Source organism: Podarcis pityusensis (genome assembly GCF_964106645.2).
Source record: "Podarcis pityusensis genome assembly, chromosome: W".
Taxonomy (NCBI): domain Eukaryota; kingdom Metazoa; phylum Chordata; class Lepidosauria; order Squamata; family Lacertidae; genus Podarcis; species Podarcis pityusensis.
In genome coordinates, this window is record NC_138045.1 from 8,808,800 (window position 1) to 8,820,018 (window position 11,219).

Consider the following 11,219-nt stretch of genomic DNA (forward strand, 5'->3'; position numbering starts at 1 on the left):
GCGTCTGAAAGAGGCCAGAGGCTCCACAGACAGCTGGTGGAAAGAAGAGGTGTTTTCCATAGCAACAAAGTTCAAGGTAACGGAAAGATGGAAAGTTACTGGCAAAGGGGCTGGACTCTGAGTGTGAGCCTGGGAAAGCGAAACAAAATCAGAGAATGTTTCGGCTACAAGGTTTACGAGCTCTTGGAAGGGACTTTTCGATAGCAGCCTGAGTTTAGCTGCCAGGTGCAAAGAGCGTAAACAATTTGCAGTTTCCTGCGTGAGAAAGAAAAAAACAACTGTTGGATTTTACAGTTTGTTTGACAGAGTGAGCTGGAGGCTTGGCTTCAAGATGGATGCCAAGAAAGGGGGAGGTTTGCCTTGCCCACCTCCCTTACACAATGACAATTATTCATCTTGGTCTGTAAAGATGAAGGCCCTGCTGCAGAATCAGAGGCTTTTTGATGTAATTGAAAACCCCATCCCTGCAGCACCAACCAGAGGTTGGGAGTCATCTGTGTGTCTCAGATGATCAGTTGGTGCATGTTCAGCATTTAGAAAATGCGAAAGAGGTATGGGACACGCTGCGTACAACGCATCAGAGAGATGCTGGTTCTTCAGCGTTGCTGTATTTTGAGAAATTGACCAATCTGAGACTTGCGCCTGATGGAGATGTTCAAGCGCACCTGACAGAAATGAAGTTTCTGCGTCAACAGATGGTGGAACGCAATTTCCGTCTTCAGGAGGAAGTGTTTTGCTTCATGATGATAAACAGCCTTAGCCGCACCTACAAGGTTGTTGCCAGTCAGCTTGGTTCCCTACCGGCCGCGCAGCTGACCGCGGAGAGAGTTTGTGCTGTGGTCCTGAATGAACACGACAGACTTGCTGCACTGGAAGAAAAAGACAGGGGGAGGGAAGAACAGAGTTCTAATTCCCCCACTGCTGATGCTACTGGGGAGCATGGTGTAGCATTGAGTGCTGTCCGATGCTACAATTGTGGACAGACTGGGCATCTACAGCGAAACTGTAAGAAGCCGCGCCAGTCAAGAGGAGCAAAGAGCAGCTCTACGAAGCCTCAGGCGTCAGGCAAAAGCCGTACCAAGTGCCAGGTGAAACCTGCAAAGGCTATGATGGCGAAAGGAACCACGCCAGATGTTGGGAACTCGTTCATAATTGACACGGGCGCCACGGTTCACATGTGCCCGCACAGAGGACTGTTTTCGACGTTGAAGAAGCAAAGCTTCACTGTGAAACAGGCCAACGGTCAGGAGTTGGAAGCGACTGGAATTGGGACTGTGTATCTTGAGAGTCTGAACTTGACTATAAGTAATGTTTACCTGGTTCCAGAACTGAGATTTAATCTGCTGAGCGTGTCGCAGATTGCAAAGAAAGGACTGAAACTGTCCTATGATGCTAAAAGCTGCAAGATCTACAAAGATGGAGAACTGTTTCTTACTGCCAAAGAGAAAGATGGACTGTATTTGTTGACTTTTGATCAAAGTGATTACATGAAATGTAATTCTTCTGTTTCTAACGAAATCTCTCTTGCAGGGGTGACCAAGACCAGTGTGAGCACCAGGAAGGTGACTAAGACCAAGAAGGTCGACAGAGCATTTCAGCGGGTGTATGCTGGTGTGATTGGTCCTCTAGAACCATCTAGAGGCGGTGCACGATTTTACCTTGTGTGTGTGGATTGTTTCACTAATTATTCTTGGGTTTATATGATGGAGAAACCGCAAGAAACTTTAGAAAAGTTTCAGGAGTTTTGTGACAAGGTTAAAAGTATGCATGATGCTAACATTGATTGTCTTTTCACAGATGAGAAGCAAATTTTTCTGTTACAGAAGTTTCAGAAGTTCCTGGATGAAAAAGGGATAGACCACAAAGTGGCTGTCTCGCCAGAAGCGTGGAACAGGGCAGTCTGTGTGAGAGTGAACAAAGAATTGCAAAAGGGGATGAATGCGCAATTGCTGAGTTCACATTTGTCACATGAATATTGGGCCGAATCGCTAGCGTCCTATCTTCATGTGTGGTTGAGAAAAGTCTCAACAGAGTTGGGATGTTCTCCTTTTGAGAAGCTGTTCAATAGAAAACCTTCTGTTGTCTATTTTAAGGTTTTCGGGTCTCATGTGAGAACAGAAGCTCCAGGTGGAGTAAAGAATGCCAGAGGCATTTTTGTGGGATATGAAAAGGGTCTCTACAGAGTAATTTTGTCTGAATCTGGTCAGGTGATTCTCACAAAGTTCCTAGAGAGTGCTCCAAAGCAAGAGCGGATAGTACAGACATTTCCCACAGGAAACGGTTCAGATGATGATGATGATGATGAATTTGATCTTATTGAGTTCAGTAGTACTGATGATGACAGCGATAGCTCAGACAGCTCAGTTGTCACAGTCATTGAGAGGAAATCTCACATAATGACTAGACCCTCAGAAGAGGAGGATGAACCATTGATTAAGCTTAGTACTGGTTCTCCAGAGAGTTCAGAGGCTGAACCAGAAAGCAGAGAAGAGCAGCAACTTTTACGTAGGTCTGAGAGAGCAACGAAGGGTGTACCACCCAAGAGGTATTCAAAGGAGTTTGCTAACCTTGCATATGTTGCTATTGTAAACGACCAAGGACAGATTGAAGCTGTGTCTGAGTCAGAGACAAAGACACAACAGAGAGTTGTTAACCAAGGTAATGCGAAGTCACACAACCAGAGAAGTACATTGGTTAAACCAGTGGCGGGTAGTTCCAAGGGTGGAACTGAAACAACAGGGGAATGTTATAAATATAACAACTGTTTGTTTTCTTCTCTGGATGACGCTTTGCTCGCGGCACACATTGATACTTTAGGGGGAGTATGTTACCATAAAGCACCAATGCTGCAGCAAGCAAAGGCTCTAGCAGCTCAGCCAGCTGCTTGTGGCTGGAAAGCCAGACAGGATGTTTGTGACTGTTGCCATGGGAACAAAGGGGCAGTCCATTCTGTACTGAGCACCGGATGTTAGCTCAGTGTGTGTGTGTCATATGACCCGTACTGGATGTACTTGGGAGGAGTTTTCTTCTTGCTGTTGTTGAGTGCAGACATGATTCTCTGTACTGATGTAAGAGGCAGAAATAAATGATGTAAATAGTTTTCTGTCTGCTTCTTTCCCCTCCCTGGGGACACCAAAGGGGAGAGAGGAAGAACGGTGTGTTCCTCTCATACATCTGAGAAGAATCGCCGGACCTCGCCTGCTTATCAGCAGAGGTTGGGAGACGCGGGGAGGTCGACAGGAATATCTGCCGGTGCCTATGCTTGTGGCACATTCCTCTGACCCAGGCAGAATTCCAACAGGATGTCAGGGAACTGACATCGGAGCGAGAGGCGAAGGGGAGGCTCCTAGATGATGCTGGAGAAGGACCCTGCAGCAGGGGGAGAAACAGCTCAGTAGAGGGGGAAGCATTTAAGCGCAACACCAGGGATAAAGGGGGGCAGATGGGGGAATCGGAGAGAGGGCTCCAGGACTCTTCACTGGAACTCAGTGAGGAGGGGACAGGTCCTCCGCTACCCATGCCCTCCCTGCGCAGAAGACTCCCGCGCAGTGAGAGGAGGAGGAGACTGGGTGTCAAACAACTTTTATGTTGGAAGAGGTTCAAGAAACGCCCACTGACGGATTCTGCCAGCGACTGAGGCAGTCACAATTAGAAAGGGCTGTGCAGTCAGAAAGGTTTAACAAGGCAATTAGCCTAGAGAGGCACCAGTTTACGCACAAGTAACTCATACTCATCACAGTTACAAACCCAATATTCACTGCTGGTAAATCAGGAGGTAGAATGGAAAATAAAATCAATGAAGCAGAGATTTTTTGAATCAGCCAATTTTGAGTCAGCCAGGAAATTTTTTGGCATGGCAGTTACGGAAAAGACAAAAACAAAGTGTAATAAATAAGATAATAGTTGAAGGACGTCAAATAGAAGATTTGAATGAAACAAAGAGATCATTCCATAAATATTATGGAAAACTATATAAAAGAGAAAATGAAGAAACAAACAAAATAGGAAAATATTTAAAAGATTACAAAGGAAAATACATAACAGAAGAAGAAAAGGCAAAATTGAATAAACCAATTACGAAAGAAGAAATACAAGAAGCAATAAAAAATAAAGAAGAAATACAAGAAGCAATAAAAAAGATGAAATTAGGTAAAGCCCCAGGTCTGGACGGCTTACCGGCCAAATATTATAAAACCTTGGTGGACCAACTTGGTGTTATGTGATGTGATGAACAACATTTTGCAAGGAGGGAATATACCAGGTACCTGGAAGGAAGTGCATATAAACCTGATTCCTAAACCAGACACTGATAGATTGAATATAAAAAATTACAGACCTATTTCATTGTTAAACAATGATTATAAAATTTTTGCAGAAATACTGGCAAACAGACTTAAAAATTGTTTAAAGGATTTTATACATAAAGACCAAGCTGGATTTCTCCCAAATAGACAACTTAAGGACAACGTCAGGCATATCATAAATATTATAGAATATTTGGAAGTCAAAAATGAAATACCGGCGGCCCTAATATTTATAGATGCCGAAAAAGCTTTTGATAACGTATCATGGCAGTTTCTGTTAAAGAGCATGGAGACAATGGGGATAGAGGGCACTTTCATGAAAGGCATAAAAGCGATTTACTCTAATCAAACAGCTAAATTGATTGTTAACAATAATTTGACAGATTCATTTAATATTATGAAGGGAACAAGACAAGGCTGCCCTCTATCCCCTTTACTATTCATAATGGTGTTAGAGGTAATAGCAAACAGGATGAGAACTACACCAGAGATACGGGGGGTTAAAATTGGTACCAAGGAGTACAAGTTGAAGGCATATGCGGATGACTTGGTGTTATCCTTAGAAGAACCACAAACATGCGTTGGTAAGGTTTTGGAACAATTAGAGGAATTCGGCAAATTATCAGGTTTCAAATTAAGCAAAATAAAGACTAAAATGCTGGTTAAAAATATGGATAGGAATATAAGAGAGCAATTAGAACAAAAATATGGAATTAAAGTCGTAAAAAAAGTAAAGTATCTAGGTATCTGGTTGACATCGAAAAATATCAACTTAATCAGTGATAATTATATACCTACATGGAAAGAGATTAAAAAGGATTTGGATATATGGAATAGGTTAAAGCTTTCATGGTCCGGAAGAATGGCGGCAATCAAGATGAATATTCTCCTGAAAATGTTGTTCCTATTTCAGACTATTCCGATAATCAGGGGGCCTTCAATATTTAAGGAATGGCAAAAAATTCTTTCAAAATTCATATGGCAGGGAAAGAGGCTGAGAATTAAATACCAACTACTTACGGACCGGAGAGAAAGAGGCGGGTTTTCCATGCCAAATCTAAGATTATACTATGAAGCTTCCTGTTTATGTTGGCTTAAAGAGTGGATTGTTTTAGAAAATTCGGACTTGTTGGACTTAGAAGGCTTTAATAATAGATATGGCTGGCATGCTTACTTGTGGCTCAACAAAGAAAAGGTTGACAAAGGTTTTTCAAATCATATTTTTAGAGGAGCCCTGTACGAAGTTTGGGAGAAAAACAAAAAACTTCTAGAAAGAAACACCCCCTGGTGGTTATCCCCGGTAGATATTTTAACAATAAAAAAATTGAACATGGAGGGGAAAAGGTTAACATACGAAGATTTATTGGTAAAAACAGAAAAAGGTTGGAAGATTAGAACTTATGAGGAATTGAAAGATAGATTGACAGGTTGGCTACAATACCACCAGATAAATGCACTTTGGAATGAAGATAAAAAAATTGGGGATGAATGAGAAAAAATCTAAATATCAGATAGAAATTCTAGAAGGAAAAACCAAACTTTTATCTAAGGTGTATAATTTTTTGTTAGAATGGGATACAAAAGATGAGTTGATAAAGGAGGTGATGGTAAAATGGGCAATTGATTTTGGATATAACATAGAGTACGACAAGTGGGTGAGGCTATGGAATAAAGGAATGAAGTTCACGGCATGCGTCACATTAAGGGAAAACCTGGAGAAAATGATGTACCAATGGTACATCACACCGGTAAAATTGGGGAAAATGTATAAAATTGGAAACAAAGCATGCTGGAAATGTAAGCAGAAGGATGGGGACCTTTACCATATGTGGTGGGTTTGTGAGGAAATGAAAAAAAATTGGGAGCTTATATATAATGAATTAAAGAAGATTTTCAGATATACTTTTTCAAAAAAAACGGAGGCATTTTTGTTAGGAATAATGGGTGACGAAATTAAAAAGGAAGATCAGAGATTGTTTCAATATGCGATGGTGGCGGCCAGGGTATTGATAGCTCAAAAATGGAAATCAGCAGAGATCCCTACGGTTATGGATTGGCAAGTAAAATTATTTGAATATGCAGAATTAGCAAGAATGACACATAAAATTAGACACCAAGAAGGTACAAAGTTTATTGAAGAATGGAGTAAATTTATGACATATATTGAAAGTAATTGTAGAAATTTAAAAACTACAGTAGGCTTAACATAAACCTTGTGACGTGTACATAATTGGAACAGAAACTGTAAGAGTAGAAGTATACCAAGAAAACCGCAACGGGATAGGAAGGAAGTCGAGGCGTGATCCAACGCAATGTAAATAAGATGATTTACTCTGATTGTTAAGAGTGTTTGTTTTAGTTTTTGATTGTTTGTTCTGGTTTGTTTTCTGTTTTCTGTTTAACTGAAAATCTCAATAAAAATATTTTTTTTAAAAAAAGAATCCCAGTTGCTGGAAACCACAGGAGGGGAGAGTTTATCTGTTCTTGAATCATGCTTGTGGATTTCCAGCAGGCATCATGGTGAGTGAGACCAGCACTGAGCTCTATAGCGTGCCAGCTGCAAGCAAATAAGGGGAATATTAATAATTCCTGAAAAAAGGAGGGGAAGGGCTTGGGTTCTGCAAAATGCCTGAGGCACGCTCAACTGCTACCTGTTGGCACCAGTCTGTCTCAAGAGACAATGAAGTGCGCCTCTGTGGGTGAAATCAAACTGCTGTGGAATCAAAGCGCCCCCTGTAGACCGGTAACTTGTAACTGCTGCTTCCCAGGTTGTTTTTGCTGAGTTAGCAGCACCAAAGGCACAAGCCTGGGCAGCGTGTCTGGGGGTTCTGGGCTGCCCAGACTGCATGACCTGCCTCTCAACCTCACTGAAATGGTCTAAAGGAAAGCAGAGCAATATGTTTGGCAACAGCTTAAGAGTTGCTTGAAGGAGGCATACAAAGCGCCATCAAACCATCATAGGATTTGCTCCTTAAGTCTTTTCTTCTCCCCAAGATGTCTTGCAAGGCAGTGGGTATGGATTTTTCCTCCCGAGTTTCTATCGGAATCTGCGATCAGTCGAGCTCCTCCGGAATCGCCTCCAACATAATTAACGACCTGGGGCTTTGATAAGGCTCCAGGCACATTCCCCACTACGCAGAACAACCTTGGACAATAAATCAGCAGGAATTTCATTACCTGGCAATTAGGACACCGTTATGAGTCCTTTCTGAACACATTCTCTAGCATGTTGCAGCTTCAATTGCAAGTGCTTCGTGCTTTGCTTACAACCTTCAGAAGTCGGCAAAGCCAAACATGCTTTGTTGTCCTGATAAACCTGGATTGGACACTTTACAGGAATTCTCATGTCTTTACACAATTGCAACAATCATTCACAATCCACAAGTGAATAAAACAGTGCATTCAGTTCAGCTTCACAAGAACTTAAGCTCACTGTTGTTTGCTTCTTGCACAAGCAATCAAATAGACCCTGGTTGTACATGTAGCAAACTCCAGACATACTTTTCCTGTCTGTACTGTCACTTCCAAAACTCGCATCAGCAAATATCTCAAGACCGGCAGACTTCTGATTGTTAAATCTAAGTCTGTAGTGCATAGTGCCTTTCAAATAGCGTGCTGTGCGTTTTCAGAGCTTTCCAATCCTTAACAGTAGGATTGTTGACTTGTCTGCTTAGCAAGTTACAGCTAACTGCAATGTCAGGTCTTGAACATCTGGCAATGAAGTTTAGTTTGCCTAGCACACTTCTGTACAGTGTAGTGTCAGAAAATGCTTCTTCAGTATCATCTACCTGATAACCTGTTGTCATCGGTGTGTCTACAGGGTTAGCATCCATAAGGTTCAGTTTGGTTAACACATCAGCAATTTTCTGTGATTGGTGTACTAGAATATTACCATCTTGGTCTCTCTCTATTTCCAGAGATAGGTAATTGGTTACCTCACCAAGATCTTTCATGTCAAAGTGCTCCTTCAGTTGAGCTAGGGCGCTATTGTACATCTTGACATCCTTCCAAAAGAAAAGAATATCATCAACATAAAATAAGCAATACAGCTTCTTTTGCCCTTTTTCTTTGACAAATACACATGGATCAGCTTTCCCTTGCTGAAAACCTAGAGAAAACAACACTTCAGTGAGTTTAGAGTGCCAGCATCATGCACTTTGCTTGAGACCATATAGGGACTTCTTCAGAGAACAAACAAATCCCTGTTTTACCTGTACGCCATAAGGTGGAAGCATATAAAGTGATTCACCTAAGGTTCCGTACAAAAATGCTATATTTACATCATGATGAGAAACATGTAGATTCTCTTCTGCAGCAAGTTTGAGCATAAGCCTAATGCTCTCATATCTCACGGTGGGTGAATAGGTCTCGTGATAGTCTTCTCCTGGTTCCTGTGAAAAACCTCTGGCTACCAATCTGGCTTCATGTCTGACTACCTTGCCATTTTGGTCTGTCTTTGCTTTGAATACCCATTTGCTGTCAAGCAGTTTCATCCCTGGAACTGTTGGAACTAGCTCCCATGTTTTGTTCCTCTCTAAGGAATCAAGCTCAGCCTTCATAGCGGTTAACCATGGCTCAGCATCCTTCAAGTCCAAAGCCTGGATCTCTTGGAAGCTTGAAGGTTCAAATACCTTCTTAGAGCTATTAACAGCAGTTACAGCTTTAGCTGCTTTAGCAAATTCCCCAGCAAATCTCTTTGGAGGTCTACCTTTTGTGGCTCTTTCAGACCTGTGAATCAGACGTAAGTCTTCAACGCTTTCCTCTTCTTTCTTAGGAGAAAGGTAGCCTATAGTGAACAGTGGGTCCTCCAATTCTCGATCAGAGCCTTCAGAGGGTCGCAGAGAGGCATTAACACTCTTGAAATCCTCTAAACCATCTGATTTAGTTTCAGATTCAGAATCAGAACCTTCTGTTAGGATATTTCCGTTCCACCTTAAATGGTCAGGCATGATTGTTGTGTATCACATGCCTGTTGACTTCCAGCTTCTTGCTGGGAACTTCCATTTTGTATATAGCTTTTGTTTCTGGCTGCTTTCCTGAACACGGAGGCAAGCAGTCATGTTTTTCCTTTGTTCTGATCTACGTTGAATACAGCTGTAAATATGCTCTCCTGTCTGAATCTTCCGTTGTGGAGACTGCTGTAAAGGGTGTGCATGAGTCTTGGAATGTCTGTGAGGCTCGTGTCGCTAATTGACTGATGCTATTCCACGGGAGACCGGTGATCGTCCGGAGATGATTGTGGCCTGCCTGATGGCTCCGTCTCCCTGGCAGTATCCCAACACCTTCATCAGTGGGTGTGGGGTTTTGCTGCTGTTAATCCTCAGACTCCTCACTGTCATCAGGATAACATTGGAAAATTCCCACATTCTCCCCCCACTTGGCATTGTACTCAACACTTCTAGTAAGCCTAGCTGCATTAGTGTCAGTCATCATTACTCTGTAAGAACCTTTCTGATATCCTAGAAAGATACCATGCAAACCACGTTTGCCTAACTTGGAGTTTTGTGGTGTGTGAACCCACATGTCAGATCCAAAAATTCTCATGTGCTTGATGAATGGTTTCTTGCCAAACATCTTTTCATAGGGGGTACAACCAACTGGTGATGACAATCTGCGATTATAAGTGTAAACAAAACAGCTGAGCACTTCTGCCCAATAACTCTCTGGAAGATTGGCATCATGCAGCAAGGTTTTCAAGCCTTGAAGCAAAGTTTGGCTTGCCCTTTCACAAAGTCCATTCATCCAGGGAGACCGTGGACTTGAAAGGTCATGTTGAATTCCTTTCTCAGTCAGAAAAGCTTCAAACTGCTGAGAAGTGAATTCTCCCCCTTGATCTGCAAATAAACATTTCACCTGTTTATCATGCACATTTTGCAACCAAGCACAGAATTCCTTGAACCTAGGAAACGCTTCTGATTTCGGCTTGAGATTGAACACATGAACATACCTGGAAAATGAATCAATGAGAACCATAAAGTACCTGGCTCCACCCAAAGAGGGTGTTAGTGGACCAACGAGATCAGCATGCACTACCTGGTATGGTTCTGTAGCTTGTCTACTAGATACCTTACCTTTTGCAGCCATTTTGACCTTGTTTGCTGTGCATGCCTTACACTTCATGTGGTACCTGCAGGGTTTAATAATCATACCTTCAACTAAGGCAGGCATTTTGGAAACTGCCTCAAAGTTTAAATGACCAAATTTCTTGTGATAATCATTAATACATCCTGCATGTAAAACCTTATTAGTATCTGCAATACAAGTTTCATCCTGCACAACATCATCAAAATCATCATAATGCAATACAAACAAACAATCAATATAATCAGCATGCAATACAAAGTCATCTTTCTTGGTGATGGTGCACTTCCTCTTCTTGAAGGAAACGTCTATGTCCTGTTCAGTCAGCTGCGAGACGCTCAATTGGTTGTGTGAAGCATCTGGAACAAAAAGAACGTTGCGTATCGATGCATCCAAGCTGTGAAGAACAACTGTTCCATAGCCTTGACTGGAGATTGTGTGGTCATCCGCTTGGTGAATCGCACATTCCTGCGGAGTAAAGGACATGAACAGGTGTTTGTCTTTGCAGACGTGCCGGGTCGCTCCCGAGTCAACGATGAAGAAAGATCTAGACGTCTTCTGGACCTTTGGAGTGAAGCGTGAGACCATGGCCTTGTGTTGCGTTGTCCTGGACTTCTGACCTTTGCCTTTGCCTTTTCCACGCGTTGAGCTTTCGCTGATCTGCTCTATTGCCTTGGCCTTGGGATGTTTGCAATCCCTCTTCACGTGGCCTAGACGTCCACACGAGTAGCATTTCACTGCCTTCAAAGCTTTGGCGCCATCTAGTGGTTGCACTGCATTCTGGGATGACGTCTGTGAGGACTCGCCCTTAGTGATGCAGCTAGCACTACGCCG